Source organism: Triturus cristatus, chromosome 3_1, assembly GCF_964204655.1.
Source record: "Triturus cristatus chromosome 3_1, aTriCri1.1, whole genome shotgun sequence".
Taxonomy (NCBI): Eukaryota; Metazoa; Chordata; class Amphibia; order Caudata; family Salamandridae; genus Triturus; species Triturus cristatus.
The window spans coordinates 23,943,140-23,959,792 of record NC_140583.1 but is presented as its reverse complement, the minus strand read 5'-3'; the positions used below and the strand labels follow the sequence as shown (position 1 = coordinate 23,959,792).

General features: G+C 46.7%; 1 pseudogene; it reads right to left on the bottom strand.

Annotated features, from left to right (window-relative positions):
• Positions 1-521: 521 nt before the first annotated feature.
• LOC146859629 (uncharacterized) overlaps positions 522-16,653 on the bottom strand; it is a 37,537-nt pseudogene continuing 21,405 nt past the window's right edge.

Here is a 16,653-nt window from a genome sequence, read left to right as displayed (position 1 = left end):
TGTCATAAACAGTGGCAAAGCTTGCATCTTGACCAGTCCGTCCTGTATACATACTTTATCTATGTGTCCATGCATCAGTAACACGATTACAAAGGAAATAGACTTTAACATGATTGACACATTTTGCCCGTCTCTCTAGCAGATGGAATGTGTGGTAACCTAATTTTGTAGTTGAAAAGAAGATATGATGTACTCTTCATGCAGAAACTCAACTTGTTAACCGCAGGCTACTTTTTGAGTTTTCAACGAACTGTGTGACCGTATTAGTTCAGCTAAACACATTGTCCTTTGTGACATGCAATCTTTGAACTATGTCTCGCAGAGGCCTGTGTTCCTACTGGGGCCTAAAACTGCTTCTAACTTCAAATCTTTGCATGGAAGTTGCAGGCCTCAGCTCTGTGTGAGTTTGTATATAATGTATCCTATTTGTTATCTCTATCATTCCCCCTTCTAGTTGATTGTTCAACTACTTCTTCTCCTAACATCCCAGCTTCAAAGGAAATCTCCTCAAGTATAAAACTCTATTTTAAGGCATTCGTGGTACTTTTCCTAACCAAAAATGCTCCTCCTACGCTAGGTGTCACTTTTTTGCAACATGCTAGTATCACCTGAAATATAAGGCACGTCAAAAGCAACACAACAATTAGAGGCAACATGGCCTTGAACACCCCGACATCCAGGATGGCATCCAATTGAACCAGCCTTTGAACCACTCATCTGGCGCACCCTCCTATTCGAGCATCTTTTTGTCGAGATCATGCAATGCTCGAATGGCCTCAGTCAATGTCCAGTTGTCTGCATCACTGGCTGGCACATATGTGCTGCAGGTGGATCCAATCTTCATGCACACACCCCCCTCCATGGCCGTCATTAAATCTAAAATGTATATGTGCTGCATCACCATTAATCTAAGGGCACGTGGTTCTTCCTTTATGGCATTGAAGCCATCTTCCGTTGCATTTATGGCGTTCATGAGCACCCACCTTGTGATCTGGAGCCATCAGGTGGTTGTTTTCGCCTGAACCCATGGTATGATGCTCCAGAAAAAGAGCTGGGCATCATTGAACAATCTGTATTCTTGCGGAACATCTTCCCAGGTTGTGGTGCCATAGTATTCAGCAGCTCTTTTCTTCACGTGGTGATGCAACAAGGTAGTTGGACGGCTCATGGGATGGTCATGCAATGTCTGAATGTCCACTGCTAATATCACCAGGGAGGGTGTGTGCAGCATGACAAAGGCGCAAAGGCCATTACAGTTCAGGGGTAGCTGTATGTGGAGCCGGGCCCCACACTGCCAAAAGTGGTCCATCAGGCTGGCAGTGACCCCTTGCATGTCGGTATTGCAGTTGAGGTTCCTTCTCACCTTTCCTGTCCCAATTCCTCTGAAACAAAGATAAAACTGTGATAATTTCACTGTTCTTCTAGGATGTGTGTTAGTTCCTGTCCATGTATATCTCTGTATGTTTGCATCCCATATTTGCTGACATTGTCCTACTATCCTATCAGATGCTAAAGGGCTATTTGTTTCTGTATCAAAATGCTGCGTTCCCTATCATGGTCTGTCCCCTCTAGCACTGTGCAGGCCCCTTAATCCCGGGGTTATTCAACTATAATTCCGCTCAAAGTCAGTTCAAACTCGATGTGTTCATTAGATTAAGGCAATATTTATTTTTTATCCACCTTCGTAATCGTCAAATTTCTTCCATAAAGCATATTTTAAAAAAATGATATGTATCAACCAAGGTAATTCAATTGCATTCGGCCATGCATTTTGGGCAGAAGGCCTTCGTCAGGGGGTATCAGTTTTGAATTTCAATCGTTGGTGCGCCGCCGAGTTTCACCCGACAGTGCAGTCTCACTTTATGGAAGAAATTTGAAGAATAAGAAGGTGGATAAAAAATAAATACTGCCTTTATATACTGAACACATTTTGTTTGAACTTATTTTGAGCGGAATTATAGTTGAATAACCCCAGATTGAAAGGGCCTTCGCAGTGCTAGAGGGGACGGACCCTAACAGGGAACGCGGCATTTTGATTTACAAACACACTCTTTGACCAAAAAGTGAGACCCCTTTTCAGCTCGCTACAAATTGAATACAGAAACAAACTTTGACAACTCAGGTCGTGTTCCTTTTCATTTATGTACATTGAAACTATTTGTTTCTGTGCCTTTCCACAATGATATGGCTCTACATATGAATGTGGTATGCCATTTACCATTGGCAAATACTGAACCTGTGACATTGAGTACTGTACGTAGTGGGTCGCGACACTGCTCGTCATACTAGCAAATAACCCCAAAGAATTCTGGATAATGTAGTGGCAGCGGTGAGTACGCCTATGCCACGAGTATGTGAAATAATGCCATCCCTGGACACGTGTTTCGAGGTAATTGCCTCTCGTCAGCAGGGAGCAGGTAGGTATGCGGGGTGCCGAGTAGACTGCCAAAATATATAGGTAAAGTACCTTTCAAGGCGCGCAGGTGCAGACACCAGGCTCGTCAGCCCAAAGTCGCTCGAAAGAGCTTTAAATAATTTACGTAGTGGGTCGCGACACTGCTCGTCATACTAGCAAATAACCCCAAAGAATTCTGGATAATGTAGTGGCAGCGGTGAGTACGCCTATGCCACGAGTATGTGAAATAATGCCATCCCTGGACACGTGTTTCGAGGTAATTGCCTCTCGTCAGCAGGGAGCAGGTAGGTATGCGGGGTGCCGAGTAGACTGCCAAAATATATAGGTAAAGTACCTTTCAAGGCGCGCAGGTGCAGACACCAGGCTCGTGAGCCCAAAGTCGCTCGAAAGAGCTTTAAATAATTTACGTAGTGGGTCGCGACACTGCTCGTCATACTAGCAAATAACCCCAAAGAATTCTGGATAATGTAGTGGCAGCGGTGAGTACGCCTATGCCACGAGTATGTGAAATAATGCCATCCCTGGACACGTGTTTCGAGGTAATTGCCTCTCGTCAGCAGGGAGCAGGTAGGTATGCGGGGTGCCGAGTAGACTGCCAAAATATATAGGTAAAGTACCTTTCAAGGCGCGCAGGTGCAGACACCAGGCTCGTCAGCCCAAAGTCGCTCGAAAGAGCTTTAAATAATTTACGTAGTGGGTCGCGACACTGCTCGTCATACTAGCAAATAACCCCAAAGAATTCTGGATAATGTAGTGGCAGCGGTGAGTACGCCTATGCCACGAGTATGTGAAATAATGCCATCCCTGGACACGTGTTTCGAGGTAATTGCCTCTCGTCAGCACCTGCGCGCCAGGAGAGGTACTTGACCTGCTTTTAATTACATTTGGCAGTCCACGCGGCACCCCTTTACATTGACCTGCTCCCTGCTGACGAGAGGCAACTACCTCGAAACACGTGTCCAGGGATGGCTAACGCATACACATACTGTTCTATTTACATTTTGTGGCATAGGCGTACCCGCCGTCGCCACTACATTTCCCACAGTCCTTTGGGGCAACTTGCTGGTGTGACGAGCGGTGTGCGACCTACTTTTCCTCAATTTAAACGGCTTCCTTAAGCTAACGGGCTGACGAGCCTTGAGTCTGCACCTGCGCGCCAGGAGAGGCACTTGACCTGCTTTTAATTACATTTGGCAGTCCACGCGGCACCCCTTTACATTGACCTGCTCCCTGCTGACGAGAGGCAACTACCTCGAAACACGTGTCCAGGGATGGCTAACGCATACACATACTGTTCTATTTACATTTTGTGGCATAGGCGTACCCGCCGTCGCCACTACATTTCCCACAGTCCTTTGGGGCAACTTGCTGGTGTGACGAGCGGTGTGCGACCTACTTTTCCTCAATTTAAACGGCTTCCTTAAGCTAACGGGCTGACGAGCCTTGAGTCTGCACCTGCGCGCCAGGAGAGGTACTTGACCTGCTTTTAATTACATTTGGCAGTCCACGCGGCACCCCTTTACATTGACCTGCTCCCTGCTGACGAGAGGCAACTACCTCGAAACACGTGTCCAGGGATGGCTAACGCATACACATACTGTTCTATTTACATTTTGTGGCATAGGCGTACCCGCCGTCGCCACTACATTTCCCACAGTCCTTTGGGGCAACTTGCTGGTGTGACGAGCGGTGTGCGACCTACTTTTCCTCAATTTAAACGGCTTCCTTAAGCTAACGGGCTGACGAGCCTTGAGTCTGCACCTGCGCGCCAGGAGAGGTACTTGACCTGCTTTTAATTACATTTGGCAGTCCACGCGGCACCCCTTTACATTGACCTGCTCCCTGCTGACGAGAGGCAACTACCTCGAAACACGTGTCCAGGGATGGCTAACGCATACACATACTGTTCTATTTACATTTTGTGGCATAGGCGTACCCGCCGTCGCCACTACATTTCCCACAGTCCTTTGGGGCAACTTGCTGGTGTGACGAGCGGTGTGCGACCTACTTTTCCTCAATTTAAACGGCTTCCTTAAGCTAACGGGCTGACGAGCCTTGAGTCTGCACCTGCGCGCCAGGAGAGGTACTTGACCTGCTTTTAATTACATTTGGCAGTCCACGCGGCACCCCTTTACATTGACCTGCTCCCTGCTGACGAGAGGCAACTACCTCGAAACACGTGTCCAGGGATGGCTAACGCATACACATACTGTTCTATTTACATTTTGTGGCATAGGCGTACCCGCCGTCGCCACTACATTTCCCACAGTCCTTTGGGGCAACTTGCTGGTGTGACGAGCGGTGTGCGACCTACTTTTCCTCAATTTAAACGGCTTCCTTAAGCTAACGGGCTGACGAGCCTTGAGTCTGCACCTGCGCGCCAGGAGAGGTACTTGACCTGCTTTTAATTACATTTGGCAGTCCACGCGGCACCCCTTTACATTGACCTGCTCCCTGCTGACGAGAGGCAACTACCTCGAAACACGTGTCCAGGGATGGCTAACGCATACACATACTGTTCTATTTACATTTTGTGGCATAGGCGTACCCGCCGTCGCCACTACATTTCCCACAGTCCTTTGGGGCAACTTGCTGGTGTGACGAGCGGTGTGCGACCTACTTTTCCTCAATTTAAACGGCTTCCTTAAGCTAACGGGCTGACGAGCCTTGAGTCTGCACCTGCGCGCCAGGAGAGGTACTTGACCTGCTTTTAATTACATTTGGCAGTCCACGCGGCACCCCTTTACATTGACCTGCTCCCTGCTGACGAGAGGCAACTACCTCGAAACACGTGTCCAGGGATGGCTAACGCATACACATACTGTTCTATTTACATTTTGTGGCATAGGCGTACCCGCCGTCGCCACTACATTTCCCACAGTCCTTTGGGGCAACTTGCTGGTGTGACGAGCGGTGTGCGACCTACTTTTCCTCAATTTAAACGGCTTCCTTAAGCTAACGGGCTGACGAGCCTTGAGTCTGCACCTGCGCGCCAGGAGAGGTACTTGACCTGCTTTTAATTACATTTGGCAGTCCACGCGGCACCCCTTTACATTGACCTGCTCCCTGCTGACGAGAGGCAACTACCTCGAAACACGTGTCCAGGGATGGCTAACGCATACACATACTGTTCTATTTACATTTTGTGGCATAGGCGTACCCGCCGTCGCCACTACATTTCCCACAGTCCTTTGGGGCAACTTGCTGGTGTGACGAGCGGTGTGCGACCTACTTTTCCTCAATTTAAACGGCTTCCTTAAGCTAACGGGCTGACAAGCCTTGAGTCTGCACCTGCGCACCAGGAGAGGTACTTGACCTGCTTTTAATTACATTTGGCAGTCCACGCGGCACCCCTTTACATTGACCTGCTCCCTGCTGACGAGAGGCAACTACCTCGAAACACGTGTCCAGGGATGGCTAACGCATACACATACTGTTCTATTTACATTTTGTGGCATAGGCGTACCCGCCGTCGCCACTACATTTCCCACAGTCCTTTGGGGCAACTTGCTGGTGTGACGAGCGGTGTGTGACCTACTTTTCCTCAATTTAAACGGCTTCCTTAAGCTAACGGGCTGACGAGCCTTGAGTCTGCACCTGCGCGCCAGGAGAGGTACTTGACCTGCTTTTAATTACATTTGGCAGTCCACGCGGCACCCCTTTACATTGACCTGCTCCCTGCTGACGAGAGGCAACTACCTCGAAACACGTGTCCAGGGATGGCTAACGCATACACATACTGTTCTATTTACATTTTGTGGCATAGGCGTACCCGCCGTCGCCACTACATTTCCCACAGTCCTTTGGGGCAACTTGCTGGTGTGACGAGCGGTGTGCGACCTACTTTTCCTCAATTTAAACGGCTTCCTTAAGCTAACGGGCTGACGAGCCTTGAGTCTGCACCTGCGCGCCAGGAGAGGTACTTGACCTGCTTTTAATTACATTTGGCAGTCCACGCGGCACCCCTTTACATTGACCTGCTCCCTGCTGACGAGAGGCAACTACCTCGAAACACGTGTCCAGGGATGGCTAACGCATACACATACTGTTCTATTTACATTTTGTGGCATAGGCGTACCCGCCGTCGCCACTACATTTCCCACAGTCCTTTGGGGCAACTTGCTGGTGTGACGAGCGGTGTGCGACCTACTTTTCCTCGACATTGAGTACTGGCCTACCTGCACAATCAGGGGACAGAGGTTTTCCTGAATAGCTACTGCATTCAGACGATGGGTTACACTTTCCTAAAAAGCCCGCTGTAATATCCATTCTTCCCAGACTGCATAGTTTCTTTTTTGCCCTGATTTGTTTATTCTTGATATTCCCTTCACTATATCTGCTTTTATTGTCAGAATGTGTTGGACTCCAGGGGTGGTGTCAAATAAAGTTGTATTGACTTGAGAAGTTGCAGGAGTTGTAGCTGTGCTTTCATTCTACATAAAAGGAGGTGCGCAAGACAGTGCGTAACATTTGGGTGTACCTCTTTTGGATGATGCAATCTATGTACCGCAGAGGCATGGGGAATTAGGGAGCATACATAACAACTGGTATTAGATGTGGCTGTGCCTATACTATGCATATGCTGGTACCAACTATTTTCAAACAAAGCATTGCGGAGAGGGTGATGATCAGTACTATTTATACACATTTATACCCTTGATAGCTGATGTGGGATAGAACAAATAGAAATGTTCTAGGGCTAAAAGCATCAATATTAACGCACAGATGAGGAAAAATAAAAGAAAAGTACAAATCTTAAAATAAGCGTCTGTTGGAGCGTTGGAGGGAGGCTTTACTCCGGTTGCTTCTCCTGTTCACCCTCCTCTTTTTTCTGCTTGGTGTCCGAAAGGATAGATGGCAAGGTCGGCGCCAGGCGAATGTCTCTCAGATGGTACCACGGTTTATGTCCTTGAACTTTCACCACAGTAGCTGTGCTGGGAGTCACTGGGAAGGGTCTGCTGTCCTTCCAAGTACGGATAAAGTTCTTTGTGTACACTCGAGTTCCAACTGGCAAGGGTGGTCTTTGGTAATCTGCTGGAGGTGCGTTGGCGTGCTTATTAGCTGCCTGGTGAACTGTTCAGAGAAGAACTTTGCAGCTTTTGTTAGCTGGTCAATGTAATCAAACATTTTAGTTCAAGCAACTTCAGATGCACTCTCAGTTCGCAACTTGTGTCTTGTTGAGGGCAGTAATGTATTCATCAGTCTCCCAGTCAGAATTTGGTGTGAGGTCAAGTGGTGATCTGACCCTGGAGTGTTTCTGAGGGCAAATTGTGCTAATGGGAGACAATACAACCAGTTCTTTTCAGGGTGACACACAGTTTACTCAGTTTGTTCTTGAGAATGCCATTGAGGCACTCCACAATACCATTACTTTGAGGGTGATAAGCTGATGAGACCCTTTGTGTTATTCCTGACACGGTGGTAAGATGAGAAAAGATGTCATTAACGAAGTGTGTGCCATTTTCGGATCTGATCCTTTTGGGAATGCTCCATCGCTGTATAACCTCACGGATCAGAAAATTTGCAGCAAACTTGGCACCACAGTGTACACAAGGTCTTGCTTTGATCCACCTTGAAAATGGACAGACTACATCTACGAGATACCGGTACAGGTTACATCTGTCAATCATATCGACATAATCAATGTGCAGCTCCTTAAAGGGTCCTTGTGGTCGGGGTATTGTAGAAGCTATTACCTTTAAGATGGCATTTAGTGAATACAGTTGACACACTGTGCATGTGTCAAGGTACAATGTGATCATCTCATGTAAGTTGTGAACAAACCTATCTTGGCGTATCTGGAGGGACATGTTGTCTCTGGCACTGTGCAACGGAAAATGTAACTGGTTCAACGCTATAAGTAGCAATGCTTGGTGCATGACAGGCTTTCCTGTGGATATCTATCTGTATATCAAATCTGTACCTGTCCGTGTGCATCCCCTGGATTCCCACAACTGCTTTTCATGTTCTGGAGCACTTTCTTGCATCACTCTTAGATACAGGTGAGCGTCTCTGTAGAATGCCTTGAAGGGTCCAGGGGATCATAAGTTGCATCTGTATCGCTAGCTGCTTAGGGGTAGTTAGTTCCAGGTCTTGGCCGAATGTAGGAGAAGGATCTGCCTCCTGTTCTGGCTCTGTGGATGCAGGAGATTTTGACCAAGGCTAGGTCAGTGGAGCAGAGGATTCAACAAAAAAGAGATTGGCACTGAAGCTGGAATTCAAAGAACAAGTTTATTCACTCATGAGTGAGACCACATCCATACAACACCCTCAAGTGTTCCAGGAGGTAGTGACTTGAATACACAGCCCATGGGCCTTATATACTGAGTTTTCTGCACTGGTAAGCATGTAGTTACAAATAGAAGGTGCAGGCCTACACAAGAATAACTACCGACAAACATGGGCAAATGGGAAATCACTTAGTCAGCAAAGTGGGAGGGGAAACAGAACTGCTTACATCAGTAAGACATGATGGACAGTTACATTTTCAAACAGGTGCATTCTAGCAGCTACAGGCCTTTCTGAGCTCATACATTGCTTGAGCATAGAATAGGAGTTAACTAAAGCTAATGACTCAAGCAGAATAGAAAGGCAAGCAACAGTGAAGACAGAAGAATCACATGGACGCCACAACCAAAATGGCTTCAGCTCATGCTAACAGCAATTATTTTCGATTTCCACAGACGGCCCTTTTAGCATTAGCTAAAGACATCTCTATGATTTAGAAGGAGCATGGAAGATATCATGGACGTCAATCGTCATTAACTCACTAATTTCCTGATCAGTTACTAGTCGGGCATTTACATTCTTGGCATTTTGTTTAGCTGGAATACATGAGGTACAGGTAGAAATACAGAGTGAAAAGAGCATCGGGCCACATTGTATACATAAGCAACAGGTAAAAAGGATCGCAAAAAATATACATAGTACTGTTAACATTTTCCAGCCCCAGGTAGTGAACAAACTCCACAACCATCCAGTCAAAGTCCATGTCCCTAAATCCTGATGGATTTCAGTGGATATTTTGGGCAGCTTAGAAATCCCTTCAAAAACTGAAGAAGCGTGGTCAGGGATGTAGACACAACTGCTGCTTCCGATGATGCGGCATGCTCCACCACGGACCGAAAGGACCACGTCGAGGACCATCCTGTTTTGGAGCGCCACCATTCTTGCAATTTGTAGTTCTTCTGTGATATTTCCAAGTGCCATGGCTGTCTGATTGATTACAGCCTCTACAACACGTGTCAAGCGCCTTATCTTTCTGCTGTGTAAGGCCGCACCAACAAAGAAGAACAGTCCCAAATTAAAGTCAACGTACTGCTGCAATGCAGTATCAGTCTGATCCACCTCCTCGTGATTTATTGTCCTTCTGAATCGGTTTTTAGAAATGTAATTAAACAGTTTTTACTCTTTATGTTATGATGCAGGTGCTAAGAACACAGGTGGTAGCAAAAAGGACACAAAACATGTTCCTGACCAACCAATAGGTAAATGATAGTAACCCTTATTCCCACAAATAAAATAGGTGATGTGTGATGACATAAAACTGCTATTGTTTACTCCAGTAATATTCAACACCAGAGTACAATCACTTTTCCCCACAGGAATACTGCCAATACTGTTCACACAAAGGTCTGCTCAAGCTCTAGTAACAGCTATAACAGGAGGTCCATTACCCTTGGCAGTTCGAGTGTTAGGGAAAACATAGTGTGTGGATGAATTTCCTCTGCGATACTCCTCCATTTCCCATACAGTTCCCTTAGCTTGTGGATCTCCTTCTTTATCAGGGTAACAGGCTCTGTTTAGTTGGACATTAAGTCTTCCTACACCAAAGTCAGTGATGTTAGCAACATGAGTAGCCCACATCAGTGCAAATCAGGCCCTGCAAGAGCTATTGTGTGAAAAGGGCAAAGGAATAAAAGGTGTTCTTCCCTTTTTCTGATGAGCTGGCATCATTCCACACACCCAACAGTTGGTAATGTTCGTAGCATTGTGGGTGTGGTGCAACATTTGAACGAACGTATTGTTGAGATAGGACGTTCGGTGCTTTTTCTCATGATAAGGAAGAGTGAAGTAGTGGTGTTCAATGGGGACAGGAGTAGTAGCAGTCAGTAGATTTCGAGCAGGAGGTACTCCCTCTACAATCTCCAATATTGAACATAGTCTTTCGATCACAGACACTTGCAGCAGTTGATTTCTTCTCTGTAGGCATGTTCATCTCAACGTTGAACAACAAAGCAGATGGGGCCCTAAGGTCCTGGGCAGCCGTTAGTTTCTTCACTGAGGTTGAGACGAGTATCACTACAAGAGTCCCCTCTTTGCTACTCAGACTTTCACTAACCCAGGACAGTGGCTCAAACAGTCTTTTTCAGCAATGAAGTGTCTTTCTTCCGGGGTTGCAGCTGATATCGAGATGTACCAGGAATCGTGTGGTCCGGGAAGACTTCCTCAGATCCTTCAGGTGACGCAGCTTGGCCTTTCTCGGTGTCCAGGATATCGCGGTGATCTTTCAGCGCAGCAGGTTCCACCAAGGCAGATGGCACCCTCTTGCAGTGGGTAGAATGGACCCAGTTCTTCCGATTGGTCACTCAGACTGCAGTTCTGGTCGCCAGAAGAACTTGCTCAGGTGCCCGCCACCGAGGTTCCAGGCTGCTCGACCTCTGGAACACCTTCACCTGGTCACCAGGCCGCAGGTCATGACCATCACCTTGCGAACTGTCAGGAAGAGCTTCTCGGATCTGTTGATGAATAGAAAGCAAGCTGTCAGTCAACTGTGACAAGTAGTCACTCATCAACACCTGGGGAACATCATGTATAGGGTGTGTCTTTGGGACCCCCCAAACATTCATGGGTCTGTCAAAAACAAACTCATAAGGTGTAAGGTCAGATCGAATATGGGGTATCGATCTAATGAAGAGCAATGCTAGGGGCAGGGCATCAGGCCATTTTTCACTCTAATCTAACAGGCACCAAAGACACAGCACCTGTACCCTAAACTCTAGTCCTTCCCTAAATCCTGTGTTGCCCTGCTGGCGCACTGCTCTTTCTTCGGGGCCGCAGATTGTACCTAGTGTGCCTAGGCACCTCCTTATCAGCAAACAAAGGTGCAGACTTGCATTCACTTGGGGACCTGGACTCAGTGGCCTGATGCACAGAAACTGAGATATCTGAAGCAACCCATGTTTCAGAGGGGGTCTCCTCAGGCAAAACCTCCTTGCTCTTGTTATCGGTCTGTGCCTCTCTTATCTAGGCATCAAAAAAGGGAACAAAGCGAGGAATCAGCTCTCCGTCCTGATTTGTGACCCTGTCTTTCACCCAAGAATTATCCGACAGTGGTAGGGGTACACGTTTCTTCCAGCCTTCAACCTTCACTGCTGTTATAGTGGCCAGCAACACCTGGGCTGGGTCCCTTCACCTCGGCTACAAATTAGACTTGCGCTTTGTCCCCTGGTTGGATCTGATATCCTGGCCCCTCTGACAATGGCTGTAGGGCAGCAGATATCTGTTAGTGAACAGAACGGAAATCTTTAGACACAACATACTAACAATCAATCAAAAGAGGATATTCAATTTCAGAAACGCCCCTATATTCTTCTTCTGAAGAACCTAAAAAAAAAAGGAATTTCAAAACAACTATTCTTTTAACAAACTTGTACTTATAAGTCATAGAAATCACGATACAGCTTCTACTTTGTGAACCTTCACTATTGTGCAAAACTGCAGACACCTCTAAAATGATTTTCCTTGCATAAGAACAATCATGTTTTACTCTTATGACTATGCTCTCATATTATAGGTGTAGCGGGAAACTCTAAAACTGTGAATGTAACAGAGATCCATATTACATGAATAACTAATAAATTAAACATACCCTAATAGGTACATGAATTTTCCCAGAAGAACTTTGTGGCAGACAAGAAAGCAAAGAACATTTTGTTCTTAAAAATGTGTGCTCAGGGCATATGGGCATCTTTCCTGGCATTGTGAACCATATGCATCATCGATCCGGGCCATGTAATATCATATTCAGGGGAGAAACCTATTCACCAGCTCTAGCAAGGGCTGTCAGCTCGATTACATAGACTAACTGATAAGGGACTCGTGATGCCTCTGCGACTTATGTAGTGCTGCAATAACATCAACAAAAATGGTGTTGCCACCTGGGAATTTGGAACAAAAACCACCAATATATAATTCCCCTTAAAGGTCAAATAAGGGAACATCAGACGGAATTCCTCCTCATTGCACCCCCTAGGCAAACCCCCACTGTGTTGAAATTACTCTGCAACCTCACCGCCCTCAACTGTACACCTCACATCGCTGACTCCACCAAATCACTGGGAGTTGTGCAAGACAAAAACTTAAACATACAAGACCACATCAGATCATCAACCAAAGGAGAAAACTTTCAACTCTGCATACTAAGAAAACTCAAACCCTAACTTCCACTAGATTACTTTAAATCAGCGGTGCGAGCACTTGTCATTTCCAGACTAGAATACGGCAATGTGACTCTATGCGGTCTGCCTAAACCCAGTTTAGCACCTATCAGAGCATCTCTAAATGCTGCCACTAGACTCATCACGGGCTCTCAGAAGACCAATCACATTTCACCGGACCTGAAATCGCTCAATTGGCTTCCCTTTGAAGCTAGGATACAACTAAAGATCGCTTGTATGACCCATAGAGCACTACACTTCAACACCCCACTCTACCTGACAAACAAGCTGGAAACTTCGGGTGGCTCCAGGTCCACCAGGACACTGCTGCTCAAACCCAAGAAATGTAATAAGCTTAAAACTTACAATCGTACATTCTCTGGCATCGCCCCGAGAATCTGGAACTCCCTTCCAGTGGAAACAAGACTGATTCCCTCTACTCTTGCCTTCAAAAGGGAAGTCAAAACTCTACTATTGAACACACTCTGCTAATGATCAATGCTCTGAACTTGATGCTGCGCTCCTATTGCCTCTAAGTGATTGTATTTTGTTTGGTTTGCTCTTGATGTGTATTGCCCTACTTGTCGCACTCACCCATTCTGCTTCCTTCGCCCACTCCAATTTCATCTTGCCCCTGTTGTATATTGCCCCACTGTTTCCATCATTTCTCTCACCTACCTATTTTCCTTTGTCTACCTAATCCTATGTAAAGCACTCTGATACCCTCCTGGGTCATGTTCGCGCTATACAAAACTTTAAATAAATAAATAAATCAGTCTATACTACCCATCCTTTCATCCTTATCCAATTCCAATTTCATCAGTTTACAGACAGGAGGGGTAGTAACATGGCGTATTTATTGATTCATTTTGTTCATTCTAACAATTTGTTCAAACAGTATTACTTAATAGCCAATTAGACGTGCACTGGTGAGGTGCTTTGTCTCTATTTATTCAAAAACATATTCACAGCATCCTGTGAAATGAATGACTAAAGCGAGCCCAATCGATTGTCTCATGGCCGTTCCTAGACAGCTCAGACAGGCTCGAGAGAGAGTGAGAGAGAGAACACAACAACAGGCTGCCCTGCGTACTTTCCATGCAGAATAGCTCACAATAATACACATAATAGGCACATAAACCAAGAAAAAAGGACACAATAATACAAATACCAAGCACAAAAACCAACAAAACCCAGTGTGTTACTTAATTTTGCTTACCCTTCATTTGCCCAGGAGCTAGTCTCCCACCCCCTTCGACAGTAGGTAACCTAAGCAGGTGACCTCCTGTCGACAATACTCACCCCTTTTGGCAACTGGGCATGGACAGACTTGTAAGAGGTAAATAACTAGGGGAAACCACACCAAGGAGGACATGTCCAATACTATTGGACTTTACCACTTTGTAAATATTGCTGTACAAGCACATTGACCTAACTAGAAAACATTAATCCAATGATCAGCTACCAATCCCTTTAGATTATTGTGCTGTTTAACATGATGGCACATTAATGCAAACTTTATTTTATTGCCTCCTCATCTGGCCCTGGCACAGCAACCTTAAATTGAAACCATTATTCTACATGCATGGCAAAGCTGCTCTCTGTGTCAGGAGCTGCACATGGCCCACAGACGCTGCTGCCCCTCCTTCTCTCTTATGGCTTCACAGAGCCTGCCTGGTCTTTTGCCATAAATAATAAGCAGAGCCTCCCCTCTCTCTCTACACTCTGGCCCCCTCCTTTGGAATGTCTACCAAGTTCAAAGTGCCAGAGCAAGCCTGCCAGAAATAAACCCTAGTTTCGTCCGCTGTAGTCTCCCCCCTCCTTCTTTTTCATAGAGAAAGCGAGCACATTCCTACATGCACTTTTAAAATACGTGTCTTTCTAAGCACAGAAATACACAGCACTGTTTAATTTAAACGCGCATTCTTCTTTACATTTTTCAAAAGTTGCACTTTTCCTATGTAAAAACAAATGTACATTGTTACTAGTATTTCTGATCAAACCATATTTGTATTTATGTATTATTATTTATTAATTCTTCAAAATTTAAAGTGTAATTCTTCCAATGGCATCTGCAGAACAAAATGACGACAACAAACCAAATTGAGCTCATTCCAGACATTTTCAAGAAGGGGCCACACACTCATAACACACAACACAGCTTGCTGAGGCAAGCCATCCTTACACAAAAAGCACAGGACATCTTGCTGATTTTTACAGGGGATCTTCACGGAGGAGCTTACCTGTTCCTACTTGGCGCCCAAACTCCACTCGGCGCACCCGCTTCGCGGGTGCCCCTTCGCCCATATCGAGGAGCGGACCACAATCCACGCCGGGAAGAGCCCAGAGGAGGGAAACCGGCATCAAGCGTGTGGCTGTAGCGGGGCTGCGAGCGTGCGGGGACTTCATTTCCCAGAAGTCCCTGCTAGACCGTCGACGAGCTTCCGGTCCGCTCTCCCTGCTGCCCCGCCCCCCGCCCTCCTGAGGCTTAAAAACACCTGTTTTTCGTGGATTTAGCGGGACATCTTGCTGATTTTTACAGGGGATCTTCACGGAGGAGCTTACCTGTTCCTACTTGGCGCCCAAACTCCACTCGGCGCACCCGCTTCGCGGGTGCCCCTTCGCCCATATCGAGGAGCGGACCACAATCCACGCCGGGAAGAGCCCAGAGGAGGGAAACCGGCATCAAGCGTGTGGCTGTAGCGGGGCTGCGAGCGTGCGGGGACTTCATTTCCCAGAAGTCCCTGCTAGACCGTCGACGAGCTTCCGGTCCGCTCTCCCTGCTGCCCCGCCCCCCGCCCTCCTGAGGCTTTAACACAACATCCTACTCCCGCAGCGCGGGACGCAGCCCGGGCAAAGACCGGGCAAAGAGCGGGCCGTTTTAGGCCGTTAGAGGCCGGCAGAGACCGGACCGGGCCCCCTCTCTATCGTTGTCTTTGTCCCAAACCCCTCCTTTTTCTATACAATTAGTGGTTTTAACTATCCCGCCCGCTATGGCCACTAGAGTATCTAGAAGTAAGGCTGCCCAACAGTGCTCCAGCACGCTGGATAAATTCTTTTGTAAGTCTAGTGCTGCGGCTACTAAAGGTCGCATAGCATCAGACACTATCCCAGAGGTAAATGTTGAAAATGTGTCCGTCTCAATGGTCCCCTCGGACTCTTCATCCATTGATATTAGCACTCCAACACCATTTGACGCCACTCACTTATCTCTCATGGATAGCATCGACCAGACAATAGAGACTGTCCTCCAACAACTTAGGACCCCGTCAAACCTTTTGAGGGATAGCGAGTCCCTGTGCCCCTCGGGGGTGCTGGAGTCCACTCCGCATATTATTTGTGCAGAAACATCCAAAGTACAGGTTGAAGGGCAGGTTGTAGCGCCAACAGATCCTGTAGGCAGGAAAGTCTACCACCCTTCGAAAAGGATAAGGATAAGGAAATTAAGAGGGGCAAAAAGGGCCAAAGTGGATAAAATCAACCCATCACTAGTTGCTAGTTCTGGCGTCCTAGCTTCTCCCGTAGATAGTTCCCCGGGAATCGGTTTTGATCATTTAGATTCGCCGTTAGCAACAGTGGTACCTGGGTCTTCTGGCCCGTTTGTATTTGGTGGAAATTCTCTAAATACAGCCGAAGCTCTGATTGGCTCTTTTAGGGATATCCTTAGGAGCCTGTTGGAGCCTCTGACCGTCAAATTGGATTCTATAGCTGCTAGACTTAAGGCTATGGAAGAGGCACAGAGTAGGAATAGTTCTAGTGGGGGGTTGGGTCCAGGTGCACTGACGACTCCCCAGGATC